Source organism: Sebastes fasciatus, chromosome 19, assembly GCF_043250625.1.
Source record: "Sebastes fasciatus isolate fSebFas1 chromosome 19, fSebFas1.pri, whole genome shotgun sequence".
NCBI classification, from domain to species: Eukaryota; Metazoa; Chordata; class Actinopteri; order Perciformes; family Sebastidae; genus Sebastes; species Sebastes fasciatus.
Window position 1 is genome coordinate 26194884 of NC_133813.1, and position 22707 is coordinate 26217590.

Here is a 22707-nt window from a genome sequence, read left to right on the forward strand (position 1 = left end):
GCTCTCCTTGGAGAGCTCTCCTCCATTTTATGGTGAAGCCCTTCTACTAGCAGCTCTCTGACATACCTGACTTGAGACCAGTGACAGCAAATAACATCCAAACAGTGCAGGGGGGGCAATAAGAGGATAAATGAAGCCACCATTTCCACCATCAGGACACCTCCAACACTGAGGACTCCTAATGTTTAAATAGAGAGGAGCAGCAGGAGGAGGAGGAGAGACATATAGCTTCCTCCTCACACTGGACATGGCTCTCATAGTGTGTGCGTGCGTGCGTGTGTGTGTGTGAGTGACTGGACTATGTCAGCTCCTCTAGCTGTGTCGCTAATGGAGGCTGTGTTGGGAGAGGAGAGCAATCCGTGCAATGGCTTCTCCATGAAGCTACCGCGCAACAACACGCACGGCCGGAGAGAGAGAGAGAGACAGAGAGACAGAGAGAGAGAGGTAGGACGCACAGCCAGCAGCCAGCCGACCAGCCGGATCAGACATGTCAGAATAACACAACAGTCCAGCTCCGGTGCAGCCAGAAACACGCACGGCGACCCTCTCTGTGTCTCTGTCTCTCTCGGTGTCTCGGTGCACCGCCGCGTCCATTTCCTTCTTGTGTCACTTTGACAACAAACCGAAAGGCGACACAGAAAGCGGCTCGGTTATTAACCGGGCTGAAGCGAGAAGACCCACTTGACTTTGGCTGCCATGGAGCCACTGAAAATCTAGCCCCGGCTTCCTCTCCTAAAGTCGGCTGGACTGAGAGGAGAAAGGTGGTGGAGGTGTTGGTGGAGGAAGAAGAGAGGAAGAGAGATCAGCTCTTTCCAGGTCATTCACGAGGCTCTCCCATGATCTACCATACCTAACGTTCTCGCAGACCTTGAGAGACCCAGACGACAATCTGTGGCGAAACTGTGGAAATCTAGTAGCAAAGATGATGAAAAAACTCACTGGTACAATCTTCTCCTCAAGCGATCCTCCCAAAAGTTGTCCTCGTATCTCATGCGTGCGCCCGGTCGGTCTAATGGATGATCGCCATCTTTCCTGCTTCTCCTTCGCTGCAGCTGCAGATGACCTGAGATCCGTCTGTCTCTGAATAATGAGCAACCACCACACAGACAAGGAAGACAATCTGCAAAGCGGGCTACACAAAGAAGTTTGGGAGACTAGCAAGCACCAGAGGGTGCACAAGAGTTTACCACGACGACGAGACGAGCAGGGAGCATCAGCAGCAGCAGGATGGACAACGTCTGCGTGTGAGAAGCTCATCCTTCATCTATCCAGACTGAAGTCAGATCAGCTGCTAAAGCCCTTATCAGCGGCTCAGACCACCAGCAGATACATGATGCCGGCTCCGGCTATTTTATATATGGCTTTCCATACTGTGTGCGTGTGCGTGTGCCACGTCATGGGGTTATCTGCAGTTCACTTTGGTGGTGATGATGATGCTGCTTCACACTTCTAACCAGACAACAACACACATAGATAGATAGATACATAGATAGATGTGTTAATACAAAGTTGTTACACATCCCAATTTGATTAACACAAATATATATATCAAAATACATTCATAATAAAATAAATAAATATATCAAAATACATTCATAATAAAATAAATATATCCAAATACATTCACAATAAAATAAATAAATAAATATAAAAATAATAATAATAAGCACCAGTCCTATTCAGCACTACCTCCATCTCCATCTCCATCTCCATCCAATTATCATAATTACACTCCCCCCCCATATTTATTCAAATAAAAATCCAAACAATACATTTTTACATAAGAACATAAATATATTGACTGTGTCCCTCATTGAGAAAATAAAAATGGCCGCAGTATGTTGTCATTACTGTAAAGTAGACATGCTGCTGCTGCTGCTGCTGCAGGCTGCTGCTCTGTCCACCAGCTGCTAACAAAGAGGGAGCCCAAGACAAAAGGTGCAGGGTCCTGCACAGATGTATGTCAGTGTGAGGATGGGTGGGAGGTGGGTGATGGTGGGTTGGTGGGGGTTGAGCGGCTAAGAAGAAGAAGAAGGGCACACATGGGAGGGTGGGCAGCCAGCGAGGAGGAACCTTGCATGATTGAGCGACTATAATGTCATCTGAGAACATCTGATGGCTTTTGTTGGAAAGAATGTAACACGTGTTGGTTATGCTTATTATTGCCATGGCATGATGCACTTCATATATATTCAGATTATTATGTGTCCATGTCACATTACTGCACTGTAAGACATATTTTGATATGATGTCAATTTCATGAGTTCTTTTGTCTTCATACACTCAAACTATTCTTTTTTAAAAGATTTTTTCTTTTGGGCATTTTTTTTGCATTTATTATTTATTGTTTTTATTCATAACTGACCTTATGTTTGATCTTTAATTCTTGCAGCTGAATGCATGATTTTAAGTTCACAATAAAGCTCATTGAAAGTTATATTGGGCCTATAATGTATTTATTTGTCTTGCAGAATTATGGGAAAGGAATAATAAAACACATAGTAATACATAATAATATATTTATCTAAATGCCAGTATGGTTATTAGGACTGCAGCGAATGATTATTTTCTTTTTCGATTATTTTCTTGATTAATCGATTAGTTATTTTGATCTATAAAATGTCAGAAAATGGTGAAAAGTCAGTGTTCCCCAAAGTCGAAGATGATATCCTCAAATGTCTTGTTTTGTCCACAACTCAAAGATATTCAGTTTACTGTCATAGAGGAGTAAAGAAACCAGAAAATATGCACATTTAAGAAGCTGCAATCAGAGAATTTAGACTTCAGAGTTCAGCGATTTTTCAAGAAGAAAATATACAAATTAAAATAATAAAAGTTCATTGCAGCCCTATTCCCGATAGACAGAAGAATTTGTGAAATTGCAGTACAGTATTTGTCTCTATTACAGTAGGGCTGCAACTAACGATTATTTTCATTGTCGATCAATATGTCGATTATTTTCTTGATTAATCGATTAGTTGTTTGGTCTATAAAATGACAGAAATGGCAAAAAATCAGTGTTTCCCAAAGTCCAAGATGACGCCCTCAAATGACTTGTTTTGATATATTCAGTTAACTGTCGTAGGGGAAGAAAGAAACCAGAAAACATTCACATTTAAGAAGCTGGAATCAGAGACGTTTTTTCTTAAAAAATTACTCAAACCGATTAATCGATTATCAAAATAGTTGGTGATTAATTTGATAGTTGATTAATCGTTGCAGCTCTAATTTCATTGAAAGTTACATTGGGCTTAGGATGTATTTATTTGTCTTGCAGAAATATGGGGAAAGATAATAAAACACATACTAATACATAACATTATATTTATCTAAATGTTAGTATGTTTATTTCTTAAAGGTCCCATATCGTGCTCATTTTCAGGTTCATATTTGTATTTTGTGTTTCTACTAGATCATGTTTATATGCTGTAATGTTAAAAAAAATATTATTTTCCTCATACTGTCTGCCTGAATATACCTGTATTCACCCTCTGTCTGAAACGCTCCGTTTTAGTGCATTTCAACGGAATTGCAACATAATTGCGTTGCCTGGCAACAGTTTGGGTCCATGTTTTGCTTCCTGTAAGCTGATGTTATTTACATACACTGCAACAGGAATAGACTGGGACACATTCAGAATGTTTACGTTTAAAACCATGTAATGGTCTAAATATTGTATATTTGTGACATCACAAATAGCCAGAAATCCTAACGGCTTGTTTCAAACGCACAATTTCTGAATACGGGCTGTGTGTGTTTCTCCGTATATTGAGCGTTTTGATAATTTAACAGTATTTATATAGCACCTAAACCTGCTTTATGATATAAAAGACATGAAAATCTCACTTTTGACAATATGGGACCTTTAATACTTCATAGTAATGACGGTGATCTGTGTGATGTACACTGCTGTGTGAGTGAAATGTTTTTCTGTTGTCTTTTGCAGACAGTAGATGGCAATAACAACATCTGCCCTCATTAGAACAAAAAAGCATGTGAGCTGTTCTGCACAGTTTTCACTTAAACAGCACATTTTTATTCATTCAGAAATGTTTGAATCACAGATTTAAAATAATTTTTTTTACCTGATAATCCCGTCTGTGACACCTGAAAAAACCTCAGTCACAAATCTTGTGAGCAGGCTCACTGGTGATTGTTCTCTGATTTACAGGCAGAGACACAGAGAGGAATTAAATTTGTGTAAGATACAGACGTAGTTAATCATGTTTGACAAGTGTTGGTGTGTTGTCTCTTGCGAGATTCAGTTATGAATTATGGATTGTGGGATGCATTTTTTTTGTGTGGAATTTAATAGAAAGCCTCACATAAGAAATGATATCCAGTCGCTCTGTATCACCGACCTCCTATCCGCGTCACTAGTGCTAATGCAAGGGCTACTGTAGATCCTCAACAATGCTGTTAAACAGTGTCTATAATATGTGAAACCTAATGTGAGAATATGAAATATATAATGTGCTGTTAAGCATAAGGTGACAGATGGAAACAGGAATGAGCTTTTTTTTTAAATGCAGGTCCATAGTGCCAGTTCTCCTGTTGCAGTGACGTACGTAGCCCCATGTTTTTCCAAATGATCACTTGGCCCAAAAATGACTTCCTCCTCCTTCAGGGTTGCCTCTGATGCCCTTTTCTTCAGCCATGCTTTTTTTTTTATTTACTCAGAGCACCTTCAAGAAAATTAAAAACACACAAAAATACATGTAATATTGATGCCAATTAAATTTTTTTGATGTCTCAACAGATCTTTGAAGGAATGTCTCGTGTGAAATACACACACAGTGTTGACAGTGCGTCCTGTGGGTGCCAGGTATAGCAGCCGGGGGTTTATCACGCTGCTTGGACATATGGCTGCTGCGGCAAATCTGATTAATATGGGATGGCCGGGAGTCCAGCGTTACAGCAGAGGACAGACTGCACCAGGACATCCCCACTGGTCCGGCCTCCCCCGCACACCGTGCCAGGCCTCCATCCATCCAGCGCGGCTAAAAACAGACCAGTCGTCAGGGATTCAGATGGTCTGAGCGGTGGGTGGGAGAGCGGGAGCGGTGGGGGGTGCTGTACAGATTTAGAAGGTGGACAGTGACTTTTTTGGATGCATTAATATTCATGTGTCACCATTCCACGGTGAAAATTATATTCCTAATTAACAACAGGCATCTTCAGTTAACTATTTCTTTAGATGTTCGTGTATAAAAATTAGGGCTGTCAATCGATAAAAAATATTTAATTGTGATTAATCGCATGATTGTCCATAGTTCAAGTGGCAGTGGGCAGAATATTTTTGGCATCATTGGGCAAAAATTCCATAATAACCTTTCAGCATACTGTATTTCAAGTGTTCTGAGAGATAACTAGACTTCTGCTCCTCCTCATGGCTCTGTTTTCAGGCTTTAGAAAATCTAGCCCGTGACAGGAGACTTTGACCAATCACAGGTCATTTCATTGAGAGAGCGTTCCTATTGGCTGTGCTCCGGTCATGTGACCAGAACTTGGCGTTCCTTCACCAGATTTCACAATGGCGGCGGCGGCGTCACAAACTTTCTCATTTTACAGCTAAACCGTGCACTACAAGATGATTCTGAAAACATCTGAGGAGAGAAATAGGCATTAACGTAACATAATATTGTTTCATATTGCCGTTAGGAGCAAAGGAGGACACCGGAGGACACAGAGGCACATGATTTTACCTGTTTCATGTACTACTGTCACGATATAGCGAATGTTTTATAAAAAATGTATTCATATTTGCTCCAATCTCGCCTACTTCAGCTTTAATCGTGATTAATCGCAAATTAATCGCACATTTTTAATCTGTTCAAAATGTACCTTGAAGGGAGATTTTTCAACTATTTAATACTCTTATCATCATGGGAGTGGACAAAGATGCTGCTTTATGCAAATATATGTATATATTTATTATTGGAAATCAATTAACAACACAAAACAATGACAGATATTGTCCAGAAACCCTCACAGGTACTGCAGTTAGCATTAAAAATGCTTAAATGCTCCAATCATAACATGGCAAACTGCAGCCCAACAGGCAACAACAGCTGTCAGTGTGTCAGTGTGCTGACTTGACTATGACTTGCCCCAAACTGCATGTGATTATCATAAAGTGGGCATGTCTGTAAAGGGGAGACTCGTGGGTACCCATAGAACCCATTTTCATTCACATATCTGGAGGTCAGAGGTCAAGGGACCGCTTTGAAAATGGCCATGACAGTTTTTCCTCCCCAAAATGTAGCGTAAGTGTGGAGTGTTATTTAGCCTCCTTCTAGACAAGGAGCAACATGGCGGATTCAGTGAAGAGGACCAGCTCCCTATGTAGATACAAAGGGCTCATTCTAAGCGAATGAAAACACAACAATTCTTAGCTTCAGGTGATTACACACTAATGAAAATATAGTCATGAATATTATATTCCATTTCCGCAAATAGATCACACACAAAATATTACACACTGGCCTTTTTTAAATGGGTGGCACCTGAGAGGTTAATTAAAATGTGGACCTTCTTATACTGCAGATATTTTCCTGTGGTGCTGGTGAGAACTCAAATGCACCTTCTTGAAAAGTTCCCAAGACTGGAATTGAGACACAGCAGAGTCCCGTACGGGTCAGCGAACATTACAAGAGGTCCACCACTGTGCCAGCGGAGAGATGGGACAGAGGAGAAACAAGGATATAAAATGATCGTCGCCCTGATAGTGTGAGTTTTCATGGACAACCATCTTCACCTACAAGGTGTGATCGTGCTGCAAGTTGTCTGTTTTTTTTTTTTATCTCTTTGTCTTTTCTCCCTCATAAAACACAGACAACCCCATACATACACAATAAGAATTCAGCTCTAGTGTGTTTTTATACTATCAGGTAAGACAGACAGCAGCACGAAGGCATTCCTTCAATAGTTAGACAGACTTTGACGTGTCTTCTTAATTGAAATTGATTTTTTTTCTCTCTGAGATTATGATGAAAGAAATGGCAATACATATTATTGTTTCTTTCATCAGTATCTACACCAGAATTCCAGAATTGCCTTTTCTCCCAAAAATTACATTGTGTGAGAGATCACTTGAATTACAAAACACAAGTATAACTGTGCATAAAAAATGGGAATATAAAACCGGTGGCGGCGGCTGTCTGCGAGGACTTTCAGACTGGAGATGTTACATCCAGCAAATTGTCATGGCATGTGCCTAAATGGAGAAATGATCATGAATTATTAATGCTTCAATTACTATTTCATTTAGATAAGCCCCTTTAACTCGTCAGAAATGCTTCATAAAATGTCCACATGTCTTTATGGATTACCAGAAAATGGTTGCTCGGGCGTCTGAAACAGACTTGGATCTGACCATGTGTGTGAAATTTGATTGTTTGCATTAGGGATGTCCATAATTAACCGTTTAACTGTTAACCGACATTAAGCATTTTAACCGATTAACGCTATCGGTTAAAACGGTTAAAAGAAATGTTAATAATTAACTCAAAAGCTGAGCGGCTCAGAGGAGCGACTCGTCTAATTAAGGAGAAAAGCTGGTCCACCTTAACAGTCCACCTTAAGAGGCGGAGCCGGAGTTGCAGGATACAGGAAGTCGGCTCCGGTCTCTGGTTCTCTTGAGCGGAGTGGAGGAGTTGTAGTTTAGTAGCATTTATTCACCGACAAATAAACTGTACACACACTGCTACACCTACGATCACAGCTAGAACGCCACCAACAACCTCACACTCACCACCAACACACACACGGTCTGTTGGAAACTCACTAAAGTTACTCAGACTACGTGTGCGGCAGCGAACACGAAGCCTCCGGCAATGCTAGAGCTGCTAACGTAGCACAAATGCACACACTGTTTGTTGGTCACTCGCTAAAGTTATGCCGGGCAGACAAAGTATCGTTACGCTGGGCAGACACACAGCTGACAACCTGCTAAACTAAACTAAATGTGCGGTGGAGACTTTCACTGGGAAAGTGGCAGCATGTCTGCGACACTACACGCAGCATCGTGGCTGCTAAGTTAACGCTCCCGGACGGTGAACTGGGGACTCCCGTCAACCAATATCTGTTGTGCTCCTGCAGCTGGTACACCGCTGCATGCGAGGCATCAATCTTGACAGTTAACGGTTCAGAACATTTTTCAAAATGAGCATCCCTAGTTTGCATGTTCTTCTTGTGCTTACGTGTCTTCCGGATGCAAATCAGGTGAATTTGAGGCCTTAAGTTGCCCACAGGTGAGTAGGTCTATATGTTTGTTTACCCTGCAGACTAGAGAGACCTGCATAGCATGTTTCCCTGCCGTCTTCACAATGCATGCTGGGTTCAGCTCCCCCACAACTCCAAACAGGAATATGCAAATATGGACAAAGATGATCTACAACAAGTAATGACAGGACCTATGAGCAGAATCCGAGCTGTCTAGAGTGAAAACAGTCATTCAGGTTGTCTCTGAGCCTTTATTTAGTTGGATTTTTGTAAGTTTGAAGTGACAAAATCAAAAGAGAACAGGCAGTACAGTCATTACAGTGCACTTACAGTACATATCAAAATAGCACAATGAACAATACATATACCTGCTGTGTAATCTGAAAGCATTTTCAGCAATCTAAGCTTTAAATGGGAGCACTTTATATATTTTGTGGAACACAACAATTCGTGATGGCAGACAAAAACAAGCAACTGAGAGTGAGCATTTCTTTTTTTTACTCTCAAGATTTAAAAACGCTGCCGTTTCCCCTTCAAATATGAATACTCAAAATGTTCCTAATCATCCTATTTATAGAGCATCTTTAGTTATTAAGAGCAACTTGTTATATATTGTTTTATCAGACGACAACTAAAAAACATTTTATGACATTACAATTCATTTCCACTGACCTTCAGGGAAAAAAACAGTTGACAAATATGCATTTTCGCTCACTTCAATCAGCACCTAACAAATGCAACACATACACATCAAGGTAGCTAAAAGTCATTTTAACATTTGAACCTTCGATGCAGTCTTGTATAGAAATGTTAAAGGTCCCATATTGTGCTCATTTTCAGGTTCATGCTTGTATTTTATGTATGTTTCAACTAGAACATGTTTACATACTTAAATGGAAAAAAACCAAAAAACTTTATTTTCCTCATACTGGCTGCCTGAATATACCTGTATTCACGCCTTGTCTGAAACGCTGCGTTTTAGTGCATTTCAACAGAATTGCAACTGAATTGTGTTGCTAGGTAACAGTTTGGGTCCATGTTTACTTCCTGTCAGCTGACGTTATTCACAAACACTGCAACTGGAAATAAACTGGGACACATTTAGAATGTTTACGTTTACAACTTTGAAATGGTCTAAATATTGTAGATTTGTGACATCACAAATAGACAGAAATCCTGACGGCTTGTTTCAAAGGCACCGTTTCTGAATACGGGCTGTGTGTATTTCTCCATGGATTGAGCGTTTTGATACTTTAACAGAATTTATATAGCACTGAAACCTGCTTTATGATATAAAAGACGTGAAAATCTCACTTCTTACAATATGGGACCTTTAAAGAAATGGCCCAGACATGACAGAACCAACGTGGCTTTAGGCTGCCCAGTGATTTGCGTATATGCAGTCAACAGCTCATTTAGCCATCATATTGAAATCCGTAGATGTTTTCACTGGGTGTATCACCTTTCTAAAGGGCTGAGGGATTGCTCTGCCACTCCTGCTTATGTCTCGTCTCCCTCAAGGTTGACTGACTGTGACTGCTTTTCTGGGGCTGATGGTGCTGATGGTTGTGGAGGAGCGAGCTGGACACTTGGACTGTTTGCAGACAAATGGGTACGTCTAAATACTTTTTATTCTTCTCAGATCACCAACAAGTCAACTCTTGATATGATTATTTTACTCTCAAAGTGCACCATATTGATACATTCAACTTTAAAATGTAGCTGACAAAAGGGGTAAGGTGAATATTCCTGTATTTTTTCACGTTGCAATATACAGTATAGCAGAAAGAAATATTGCAATGTCAGTTTTTTTCTTACATTGTGCATAGGAATAGGAATGAACAGGAGCCTGCCTCAACGCTGTATCCAGTTCTCTTTATACATCCATGGTGAACATGTGTGAGGGGTGTGAATGGCAGGGAGTATGAGAAATAAACTACAGGCCTAAGCATGCTAAAGAATCTTCTTCCTGACTGAACTTAACGCTCGTGCTTCATTATGCTTACATTTTCCAATTAGCATTAAATACAAAGTAGAGCTGAAGCTGATGGGAATGTCTGTAGTTTTGCAGGTATTTGGTCATAAACCAAAGTATTGGATTTCCGAAGGGAGACGTGAACGTCTCTACCAAATGTCATGGCAATCTATCCAACAGTTGTCAAGACATTTCATTCAAAACCACAAATTTCAACTTCATGGTGACTTTATGAAATCATTAGGATTCATGGGAACCATGAATATTTGTACAAAATCGTGTGCCAATCCATCTTGTAGATGTTGAGATATTGAAAACTTTGACCTGCAGGTGATGCAAGATAAAAAGTCACGGGATGACCAAACTCATTAGAATTCATTCTTTGGGAACCACGAACGTCTGTACAACATTTCATAGCAGAGTAGTCGTTTAGATATTTCTATGTGGACCAAAGTGGTGGACTGACTGGCCGAATGAGTAGCACTTTATGTCTTTTATCTGCTGTATTCACTTTCCTGCAGTTGACAATATGTTCAACATGTAACGACACTGTTCTCTGCAGATCTAATTCATTACAAAGTGCTTTGCCATGTGTTTTTGCACAATAGAAATACCATTGCGTGTGCATGTGTGTGTTCCTGTGTGTCTGTGCCGGCGGATAATTTCTCATCGTGGGGGAATTTTATTGCTTTCAAGTCCTCATTCCCTGACCTCAGTGAAGTGATTGCCTCTGATAATGCCATTAACCACTGCCCTGCAATTCTCTGGGGCGCAGTCAAGAGACTGAGAATAGAAAATACTTTTTATTTCCAAGAGAGGTGTGGATGTTTCTCACCCCTGATTTATCAAAGGGCAGAAATTGACCACATTTTATTTGCTTCTAACTAACTGAATCATACATCGATCACTCCCCACCTACTACGCCTTTCATTTGTATGCCAGTGGCTGCGGTAGAGAAAGATGGTCAAATGAACGGGCAGTAACAAATGGCACTCTTTTGTTAAAAATGTTAAGGCCTTCTTTTCCATGTTTATTGTTGTAAACTGCAATAGAATAGGGCCTGATAATGATCGGAGCCTTTTGTGTTTGGTATAATAGAAAGAAGAGATGATGTCAAGATACAGGTTTTCTCAAACTGCAGTTTATTATTTGATATTGTGATGCTTCTTCTCTGTCGATATAGAATTTATCAACTCTGAGTTTTGCACATAAAGCGGTAACATCATTTGTTTAGTTTGTGTACAACTATTTATTCAGTTTTCATGTTTAGCCATGCTAGCATCTGGGGATGGCAATGTCAGTCTGTTGGCCCTCCATGTTGTTCAGGTTGAAATATCTCAAGAATTATTGGATGGATTGCCGTGAAATTTGGTAGAGACATTCATGTTTCCCTCAGGATGAATTGTAATAACTTATATGATTCCCCGGACCTTTCATCCAGCACCACCATAAGACAATAAGTTATATAGTTGTTTATAACTTTGTTTTTATCCTGTTCTACTGTTGCTGTCACTGGAAATGAACAAAAGTCATTTTGTTGTACACCTAGAATGACAATAAAGTGTCTTGAGATTGTGAGGTCTTGATATCTTGAACCATCAGGTCAAAATTTAAAAAACTAGTGACGTTCCCATTAGCCTTAGCCACTTTGTATTCAGTGATCATGAGCAAATGTTAGCATGCTAAGACGCAAAACTAAGATGGTGAACATTCAGCCATTCATCCATCCATCCATCCATTTTCTTCCGTATATCCGGGGCCGGGTCGAAGAAGCAGCAGGCTTAGCAGGGCATTCCAGATGTCCCTCTCCTCATCAAGCTGGACGTGCCCGGAAAACCTCCAAAGGGAGGCGTTCAGGAGGCATCTTGATCAGATGCCTGGACCACCTCAGCTGGCCCCTTTCGTTGTGAAGGAGCAGCGGCTCCACTCCGAGCTCCCTCCGGATGTCTGAGCTCCTCACCCTCTCTCTCTAAGGCTGAGCCCAGCCACCCTACAGAGGAAGCTCATTTTGGCCGCTTGTATCCGTGATCTCATTCTTTCGGTCACTACCCAAAGCTCATGACCATAGGTGAGGGTTGGAACGTAGATGGACTGGTAAATCGAGAGCTTTGCCTTCGGCTCAGCTCCTTCTTCATCACAACGGTACTGTACAGAGCCCGCATAACTGCAGATGCCGCACCGAACTGCCTGTCCATATCTCGCTAGCTTTACCCTCACTCGTGAAGAAGACCCCGAAATACTTGAACTCCCTCGCTTGGGGCAAAGACTCACTTCCCACCCAGAGGGCACAGTCCACTGTTTTCCGGCACAGAACCATGGCCTCAGACTCAGAGGTACTGACTCTTATCCCGACCGCTTCACACCCACCAAACCGCCCCAGTGTGTGCTGAAGGTCACGCTCTGATGAAGCCAACAGAACCACATCATCTGCAAAGAGCAGCGATGCAATTCTGAGGTCCCCAAACCGGACACTCTCTCCCCACTCGGCTGCACCTTGAGATCCTGTCTATGAAAATCACAAACAGAATCGGTGACAACATGTAAAACATTATACCTGCTTAGCATCAACATGTTAGCGTTGTCATGTTAGCATTTAGCTCAAAGCACCTTTGCATGGCTGTAGACCAGGGGTCTGTAGATTAGGGGTCACCAAGTTGTACTGTATATTGCCAGTAGTGGACATAATTTATGTCTTACTTTTATGTTTTTTTAATAATGTTTAAGCCACCGCAGTCATCGCCTCTATTACAATCGCCATAAACAGAGGGCTTTTTGTGTTTTCTTTAGGATGTACGTCACTAAACGAAGCCTCTGTTGCTACGTTGGCCGTCTTCGTCTGTTTGGTAAACAGAGACTGTTGACTTTTAAGCGTTGTTTTCAGCTCCTTTACCTTCTCTGTTTGCAGACTGCTACCAGCCGGAAAGTCCCGTGAAAGGTTGCTGTAGACTTTGGTGAAGTGGTGCTTGACGTTACATCTTCTGCGGTCATTGTCAAATCTGGTGTGCGCTTGCTAGCCTGCTAACATCTCCTAATGTTACTTTGTCACTGCAGCCTAACTCCTTTAATTCACAGCTGACTGGCAAATAATAATTTTGTGTCAGAAGGGGGCGGGATATCCGTGACTTTGATTGGATAGAAATTCAAGCAGATTTACAAAGTGACTGTGTTATCAAATGTATGTACATGGAGACCCCTGGAGACCCCTGGAGACCCCTGCTGTAGACTCTTGGTCTTGTTAAATGCCGTTTTATGTGGAGCACTTTGAGCTACATCTTATGAATAAAAGGTGTTGTGTCAAGCTTACGTATTTGAATTTGTTATTCATAGTTTCTACTGAACCATCTGATTCTCCTCTTTCTCCGTCTCTCCCTCCGTCGTTTTATCTACGTTTCTGTCTGAGGGCAGTGTCCAAGGTGCCCAGACTTTATCCCCATCTGTGTAACAATAAATCTGCCCTGCCACAGGAACTAAAAAGTCCCCCAGGTGAGGGCTGTGTGCGAGGAGGTCCTCCTATCAGGGAACAGCCAAGCATACAGTGGACAGTGGCATCTCTAGGATTAAAAACTGCTGCATCCACCCGTTCCCCTGGCCCATTGACGGATGGATAAAGCCTTGGACTTCACCTTATTGAAAGAAGGAGAGAGCGCCCGGGGAGCCATGAAATCCATAGACCCTTCTTTAAATGGGTTTGTAAGAGGCTTCCGCCTAGCAAACCACGGCTGAAAGAGCCCATTAAATAAAGCCCAGCTCCCCAGCAAGGAGCTGGGGCAGATTCATCAGAGAGGAGAAGGCAAAGATAATGATAGCTCATGGCCAGATGTGAGACGTTGGCTCCACTTGCATGCCATGTGGGACCATGTCAATAACAACAGGCAAACAAACAGTCTTCTCTCCCTTTCTTCTGCCATTTCTCTTTGGGGATTGTGTCTTTCAAAAAGCAGCGTCAACACATAATGTCCACACAAGTTTGGGAAAGAAAACAAGATGGACCATTTTCTTACTTAAGCAGCCTCACAATCTTTTAATCTTATTTCATCACAGATCTTATAGGCCATAGTGGGCTGCTGCAGAGCACCACCTGCAGCATGTGCTCTGTCATTTTCATATGTCTAGCTGTGGATTAAGAATCAGGGTGGGGACATTAGCCCACCTTCTTTCTCTCTTGCTGGTTTGGCGAGACCTTCACAGCGAGAGAAGGTGGAATGCAGCCTGGGCAGATTTGAATATCAATGTGGTCAGATAGGATGCTGGAAGGGAGGAAGGAAGGAAGCAAGGAAGCGAGGAAGGCCGAGGAGGGCCTCTGGCAGGACAGTGGGAGAGATGGAGGGAGAGAGATTTGTCATTTGCTCTCTGTTCCACCTGCTCCCCTGTCATGCATCCTGCCGGGGGGGAAATACACCCTGATGTCTGAGGGAGACAGAGGGAAAGGGATGAGTGAGGGTTGGCGGGGTGGAGGGGTGGGTGAAAGCAAATAGAGGAGGGGAAAAGATGGACAGGATTGAGAAGGAGACAAAGGAAGGCGAGATGGAAAAAAGAGAGAGACACAGTTCTATAAAAAAAGGAAGAAAATATATGCATACCGTTGCGTATTTGAGGTGCCAAGTCCTGAAATGCAGGAGCTAACTACAGGGGCTGGCAGGTATGCAAATAGGAGGATGTACCAGTGTGCCTCCAGATTACTTTTCCTGCATTTGCTATTCATATATTTGCAAGGTGACTCACTTCAGACAAAGCAGGTGATCAAGAGCTCTTTCCCCTTTTCTCCTTCTCTCTTCCACCACATCTGAATAGGAGCAGAGGAGAGCAGAGAAAGCCATGATGGATCCACAGCCTCAGCAGAAGTCATAAGCCTCGCAAATGCCGCAGCCCACAATTGCATGCCCGCAGATTTGATATGTATTCCGTCAGCAAGCCCCATTTAATCCATTTTGCTGTCAGCCCCTCCTTAAAAGCATCTCGACTAATACGGGGAGAGTTTAGAGTGCAGGAGAGAGACAAACAAGACACCAACATGCATAGCTAACAATCACACCTGAATCACAGGGAAACATTTGCATCTTTTCACTTTGCTTCTCCGGACCGATTCGCCTCAAATCGCCCTCTCTTTGCTGTCGTTATCTATCAGAGATTCACGCTCGCACATAAAGGGCTGACTTTCCCAAAAGCACATAAGTTCCGACATATCCAGTGACTGATTGCACGGAGTTGAAATTTGGACTAAAATGCTTTCGGCGACTAAAGCCCAGGTTACTAATGGATGTGCTCGACTTTGAGAACATACTTGAAAATGTTGACCTGCCTCCTGCTGTTTGCTAAATCTAGTGAAGCAGAGCCCAGCTGTCTCTGCATACAAATATATATATATAAAAAACAAATTTATATTAGAAATGATCTTTCTAATGCTTAGTTTTCTACTAGTAGTTTGAGGGTTCTGCGCTCTGTTTCTAAATCTATGCTTTTCCTTGACAGTGATTTTGAAAGATGTTCTCTTGAAACCATTATCCAAACGTTGAGGTCCTGGCCCCAAGTGCCCCCCATCCTCACTGGGACCACTTCGGTTTTTCCACACCCTCTCTAGATCCTGTCTCAGCCCCTGTTATTCCCCCAGCTTCACATACTCTTCTCTTCTTGCTGCCACCTGGGAACACTACACATGTATTTCCACTGCTGTATTTTCCTCCTTGTCCATTACTGCGCTGACCGGTTGTGTGGCCACTACTCATTACTCTTACCGGACCCTGGAAGTCCCACAGGATCCAAGCTATGCAAACCCTTTGTGGTGTCTCTCTCATGACACCTTTACAGATACAGCTACAAGAGCACGTCATAATAATCTGGTCGTATTATGTGTTAGTGGGCAACCTCCGGTTCAGGGGAAGTGTAGCCAATGCTGAAGTGCCTTAAACTTGCATTCTTTCTAATAGCCAGCAGGGGGCGACTCCTCTGATTGTATAGAAGTCTATGAGAAAATGACCCTACTTCTTATCTGATTTATCACCTCAGTAAACATTGTAAACATTAGTTTATGGTCTCAATCGCTAGTTTCAAGTCTTCTTCAATACAGCATGATGTTCATTTAGTAAATTATGGTCCCATTTAGAGTCAAGGTCACAGGTCACTACCACGGCGTTGTCCGGTCTGAGAGTTGTCTGTGTTTTCTTCTTACAACTTTAACCCTTTCACAGTGTGTTTTCAGTTCATGAAAGTTAATTGTAACATGTTGGTTGCTTAAAATGGCTTATTCAGCGTTTGGTTGTACTGAGCTCCACCCTCTCATGTCACTTCTGGTTGCAGAAAACCAAGATGGCGACGGGCAAAAAACAAAATGGCAACAGCCAAAAACCAAGATTGCGACAGGCAAAAACCAAGATGGTGACAGCTAAAAACCAAGATGGCAACAGGCAAAAACCAAGATGGTGACAGCTAAAAACCAAGATGGCAACAGGCAAAAACCAAGATGGTGACAGCTAAAAACCAAGATGGTGACAGCTAAAAACCAAGATTGCGACAGGCAAAAACCAAGATGGCGACAGGCAAAAACCAAGATGGTGACAGGCAAAAACCAAGATGGCGACAACTAAAAACCAAGATGGCGACGGCCAAAATGTCAAACTCAAGGCTTCAAAACAGCAGTCCACAAACCAATGGGTGACGTCACGGCAACTATGTCCACTTCTTATACACAGTCTACGGTGAGTTTGTCTTCTGATGTTACTTTGATATCTGTCACAATGATATTTGAGTTTTCTAAGCAACGTGAGGCTGCTAACAGTGTTCCAGTACGGCAAAGTGCCTACAAACACAATAGTGGCTCTGTGGGGCTGTGGTGCTTTGAGCTAAATGCTAACATCTGCATGCTAACATGCTCTCAGTGACTATGATAAAATGTTCACCATCTTGCCTGTTAGCATGCTAACATTTACTAATTATTGAATAGTTGTCATGATATTTCACTCAAAACCACAAATGCCAACTCCACGGTGGTGCTAACAAACTCTTTAGGATACATCGTCTGTGAACCATGAAAGTCTGCACTAAAATGTCATGGCAATCCATCCAATAGTTATTGAAATATTTCAGTCTGGACCAAAGTGGTGGACCGACCAACATACAGCCCAAATATTCAGTGCTCAAATACCAAGAGCAATGGTCAGAAATAGAGTCAGTTGCCAATATTTGATGTGGGATCTGTCAAGGCATGATCAGCCATCTCATGGGAGTCAGTGGGTCCAAAGCAGATATATTGTATGTCTCCAGGTATACTGTAGATTGATATATACAGTACACTGTATATATGTATATTCGGCATATTGACCAGGACGACAGATTTACTTTTCCCCACCCACAAGCCTCTGAAGGCTTTGTCTCGGTGAGATCTGAGATGAGTTCTTCCCTCCAGTTCTATTTGATTCAAGCCCTGTAAGCTCTCATTACACACGAGGGAAAGCACCACGGGAATAACGTTGTACATCTCCTTTATAAAATCATGAATTCATAACATTCCTCTATCATATTAGGATGGATGCAGTACATGAGCAGGATATCTCTGATGCACCCACAGCGCTACAAGGTGCCACACTCTCTCCAAGGTCACACTTCATCTCTCCACCAAGGCTGTCATGCAATCACGAGAAATAAATGAAAAGCATACAGCATCCTGAGGGGGGGAACCGCTACAAACACTGGTCTTCTGTGGTCTTCTGAAAACCCACAAAGGGGATTTTGAAAACCGTCCATTATTGTTCTTCTATTATATTTTTATTTTTACTTTTGGCAAGAAAACTGCCAATCATGTTTGGAAATGTCGAGATGATAGCCCCAATATTTGTGAATTTTTCCTCTAGGTCAAACCTCAGGAATCAAATCCAAGACCCCAGGCAACATGGTGACCTATATTTCTTTGACTTGGTTGTTTCACTTCACCCAGTTCTGGGTGATGCTTTTTTTTCCCTGATCTCTAATATCTCCGATTTTGGTTTTAATAGCAAACATTCCTGTAATAAAATACACTGTGCGTGAAATTATAAAAAGCAGAATCATGTTGCTGTGTTATGGCTGAAGCCTCAGAAAGATTTTTTTTTTAAATTCTTTCAGCCAGGCATAAAGAAGGGATGATATTACTTAAAGGGTAACTTCTGGATTTTTCAACCTGGACCCTATTCTCCCATGTTTTTGTGTCTAACTGACTGATAGCGACAACAATTTCTGAAATTGGTCCTGTATTGAGGTACAGGCTGTAGATGGCAGCTGCTCACAGGCTTCAATGTGGTGCTATTGGGGCAAGCTGACATTGCCTGTCATTTTATGGGCAGAGTCTCGCTCAAGGAGATGTCTCGTTCTGAAATCTCGCGGGTGACGTGTTGCCGGAAGACAACGGTGGAATAGTGGAATAAATCCATGGTGGAAACACAAGTGTTGTATTGGACTACAGAAAGCGTAGCTTCGTGTTATCTAAAACATTTTCAATGTTGTGGCTGAATATTTAGATGATTTCAACAATGTGGATGAAGTCTTTGAATTCAATGGGAAAAATATTAATAACTTCAGTAATGTACAGTGTAGTACCATCAAAATTACTTCACACATCAATGATCTCCTCATGGTTGTACTACAACATTTAGTTTGGAAAAAATATTATTTTGCATAATTCTTTTGAATTTTTAATGGGAAAAATATTCAATATCTTCAGTATTATGCAGTGTAATACCACCAAAATCACTTCACACATCAATGGTCTCTTCCTGATCATACTTAAACTAATTAAACTAATTCAAAAGTGAAGTTATTGAATATTTTTCGCATTAAAAATTCACCAAAATTATGCAAAAGCATATTTTTCCAAACTAAGTGTGCTACTACAACTACGAGGAGATCATTGATGTGTGAAGTAATTTTGGTGGTACTACACTGTATAATACTGAAGTTATTGAATACTTTTCTCTTTTCGGCGTTGCATTTTGTAGACAGTCCCTGACCATTCGCCTCACCGCCGGCTGCACATAGAGACCAACGTTATGTGTTATGTGTTATGTGTTATGTGTTATTTGTTGATTAAAATGATGTTGTAACTTGTTGTCTACCTTACTACGGTTAGAAAGAGCCATTGTTTGTGTTTTAACAACGTTTTGGTTATGAGTTATTGATCCAGGAAGTTTGAATCTGTCAATATCTTTCCAACTTTACCGAAGTACATCATCTAGGGGGGCTACGTACATCAGCAATGTGTGTCAGTCAGGAATGATTGGATGAAGTGCTCTATGAAGTAACTCGAGGGAATGAGTTACGAACAAGTTACTTCTCCTGGGGGGTCTAGGGTGGCTCCGTACTTTCCATAATGTTGTCAAACACTTACTAACAATCTGAGCCTGTCAGTGGCAAAAACAAGTACTTTTAGGGGACTTAACGTTACATTGACGCTGCTCACTTGCCCTTGCAGCTTGTTTTGCAGCTGCTGTCTGCAGCGCTCTATCTCAATACTGGACCAATTTCAAAAAGTTTTGTCCCTCTTAGTCTCTTAGACACAATAACATGGTAAAATAGGGTCCTTTAAGACTGGTTACTGGTTACCTTTAAGACTGATTTTGTACATGAGAAACAGAACTAATAATCTCAGCAGTTTGGTCGTAAGGGCTCCTTGAAGTTTGCTGTCAATAGACCAATTTTTGGCAAATTACCTCGATAAGTGAAGAAGAGGAAAAAATGTTTCTATAGAATTTGTAAACATTACCTGATGTTAATTGAGGCATCTCTCAAGAACAACAGTCTGAATGGATATTTCGAATAATCCAATTTGCTCTCTATTACTTCAGGATAATTAAAGGGGCTCTCCACAAAAACGAGGGCACTTTGTTATGTTGTCTTTTGCCTTGATTCCACAGTTCCAGTAAGGTCATGGTTGTCAATAAAAAGATATGCAAGAAGCAGGTATGAAATATTAAAGCCGGGGCGTAACTCCAGGAAGCACAGAAGAAGTTGTCGGCATTTAATTTCACTTCTTTGTTGAGATTTCTTCCTGAGACAGTCGGCGGCGTCAGCAGATTCTCGCCGCTGGCACGAAATTCATGGGACAAGTGTCCATGTCAGCATTTTCTCCCCCCCTCAGCCGGTGTATAAAAGGACATCACACTTGTCAGCTGCGGTAAGCCGAAATTATAAGGACAAATAAAATGGTGTGTCTGTGAGCGGGGCTTTTCAAAGAGGATGTCCTTTAGGCTGAACGATATGATAACTTGTATAGGGTTCTCACACCGGCTGGCAGATCGTGTAGCTCCCCTGTATGTGTGTGTGAGTGTGAGTGTGTGTGTGTGTGTGAGAGTGTGTGTGAAGTCTGCGAGTAAAAGTGTAGATGTCAGTGTGTGTGTGTGTGTGTGTGCACGTTGGCCTGTGTGTGTGCAGGCATGTATTTGTGTGATCTCTGCTTGCTGGTACACCTTAAAGTTGAACCAAGTTGATTTGAATAACAATACAGAGGAATAGGGAGTAAAGCTAGACCGATAAATTGTCCAGGCCGCTATATCGACCAATATTAGCTTGTTGCAGATATACCAGCCTGTTCTCATTCCCAAGGCGTCAAATACTGACGCTGTGTCACAGCTGTTGGCGTTCGTTACCAACGCTTAAGGGACAATTTAACGTCTGTGTGAGACGCAACAAGCTTTCCATTACCTGCAATGTAAACCCATCCGCGTCAACAGTAAACGCATACAGAAAGTGTGCCGGGGGTGACTGTGGTGACGTAGTTTAAAGGTCCCATATTTTAAAAAGCGAGATTTTCATGTCTTTTATATTATAAAGCAGGTTTAAGTGCTTTATAGGTACTGTTAAACTATCAAAGCATTCATTATACGGAGAAATAAACACAACCCGTTTTCAGAAATTGTGCGTTTTAAACAAGCCGTTAGGATTTCTGTCCATTTGTGATGTCACAAATATACAATATTTAGACCATTAGACGGTTTTAAACATAAACATTCTAAATGTGCCCAGTTTATTTCCTGTTGCAGTGTATGTGAATGACATTAGCTGACAGGAAGCAAACATGGACCCAAGCTGTTGCCTAGCAACGCAATTCCGTTGAAATGCACTAAAACGGAGCTTTTCAGACACAGGGTAAATACAGGTATATTCAGGCAGACAATATCATTATCAATGATAATATCAATATGAATATGAATATCAATATAATAATACAAGTTTTTTTGAAGATTAGAGCATATAAACATGTTCTAGTAGAAACACAAACTACAAGTATGAACCTGAAAATGAGCACGATATGGGACCTTTAAAGAGTGAAAGAGACACACAGGGCGGGTGGACGGATCCAACAAACACAGGGCTTCCATCCAGGAGACCGCTGTTTGTGTTCCGTGCGTTAAGTTTCACTTTCACGTTACAATCAACTGTTTGTTCGTGTCCCATTTTCACAGCGTTCAGTGTCATTTTCACTTTACAAACGTAAAGTACGGTGTAATTCGAACACTGTTATTTATCATGTATATAATGTTTTTTATGTTTAATATATCGAACATTGAATGACATCAGATCTTAAATGTTATTTCTTCATTTAGCGCAAAGATTTCAAAAGTGGCAGACACTACTTGTCTGCCACAGTGGCAGAAAGTGAAATTTAGTTCATTTCAGACCCTGGCCGTGACAAAGCCTCAGCATTTGACGCCCTGGGAATGAGAAGGGGCTGAATTACCACTATCTTTGAGAACACTAATGTAGGGGGCGCTATCTCTGCAGATAAATAAATAAAATTAAAATTTCTTCTTTTTGGTAAAGACAATTTTAATCAAGTAAGTACACAAGTAAGAACCAAGAACATATATGTATATATACTGTCTTAATTTGACATTAATTTAAGGTGTTAACACCTTATATGAACCTTTGTCATGCTGCCATCACACACAGGCACACACACACAGATACTCAGTGCTCCGCTGTGAGTGAGTGTGAGGTGAGTCAGGTTAGGAATTAGTAGCTGGTAGGTGTGGATTAAGGTTTGTGCTCATTAGACAGGGGCAGCAGAGCTATAATCCACATCCTCCCTCACAGTATATATATACACATACACACACATAAGCCTATATACAGTACACACACAGAAACAAACACCCCAGCTCAAATCATTAAAAAAAAATGTTTACGTTCATTAATTCTGCATGACCAAATGGCAGGAGCCTCTCAGCCAGGTTTCACACATGGAGCCGGTGATGTAACCGGGTGGAAATGACAGCGGGTGCTGCAGCAGGTATAGGTGGAGATTTTATCTGAGAAAAACTGTGTGAAATGTTGCAGCGCCTGCATCTGGATTATGGCCGTGGTCTTTTTTCTGTGGCTTCTGAATCAGTGAGCTGGAGCTGGAGCACAGGTCTGCAAAAGTCTAATCCTCCCCAGTTCTATCAAAATCCTCACAGGGCGTCATTATGAAGGTATTGATCTGACGACCGGCCATGCTGAATGTCACAGCGACAGGTAGAGGTAATTTTTATTGGTATCTAAAGATG

At 41.6% G+C, this 22707-nt stretch overlaps 2 protein-coding genes across 6 annotated transcripts in view; both read right to left on the reverse strand.

The window, feature by feature from the left end:
* The window catches only part of znf462 (zinc finger protein 462), a 76547-nt gene extending 75260 nt beyond the window's left edge, over positions 1-1287 (reverse strand). Inside the window, exon 1 of one of the 2 annotated variants that reach the window (XM_074617244.1) lies at positions 940-1287. The gene's annotated coding sequence lies outside the window, so the exon portion shown is untranslated. Of the gene's footprint in view, positions 1-66 lie in introns of both variants that reach the window. The other variant, XM_074617245.1, reaches the window with a different exon arrangement.
* Positions 1-22707, reverse strand: part of tmem38b (transmembrane protein 38B) — a 173134-nt gene that overhangs the window by 71273 nt on the left and 79154 nt on the right. Inside the window, exon 7 of one of the 4 annotated variants that reach the window (XM_074617330.1) lies at positions 3712-3863. The exons of the other annotated variants lie outside the window; for them this stretch is intronic. The gene's annotated coding sequence lies outside the window, so the exon portion shown is untranslated. Of the gene's footprint in view, positions 1-3711; positions 3864-22707 lie in introns of those variants that run through there. 4 annotated transcript variants of the gene reach the window in all.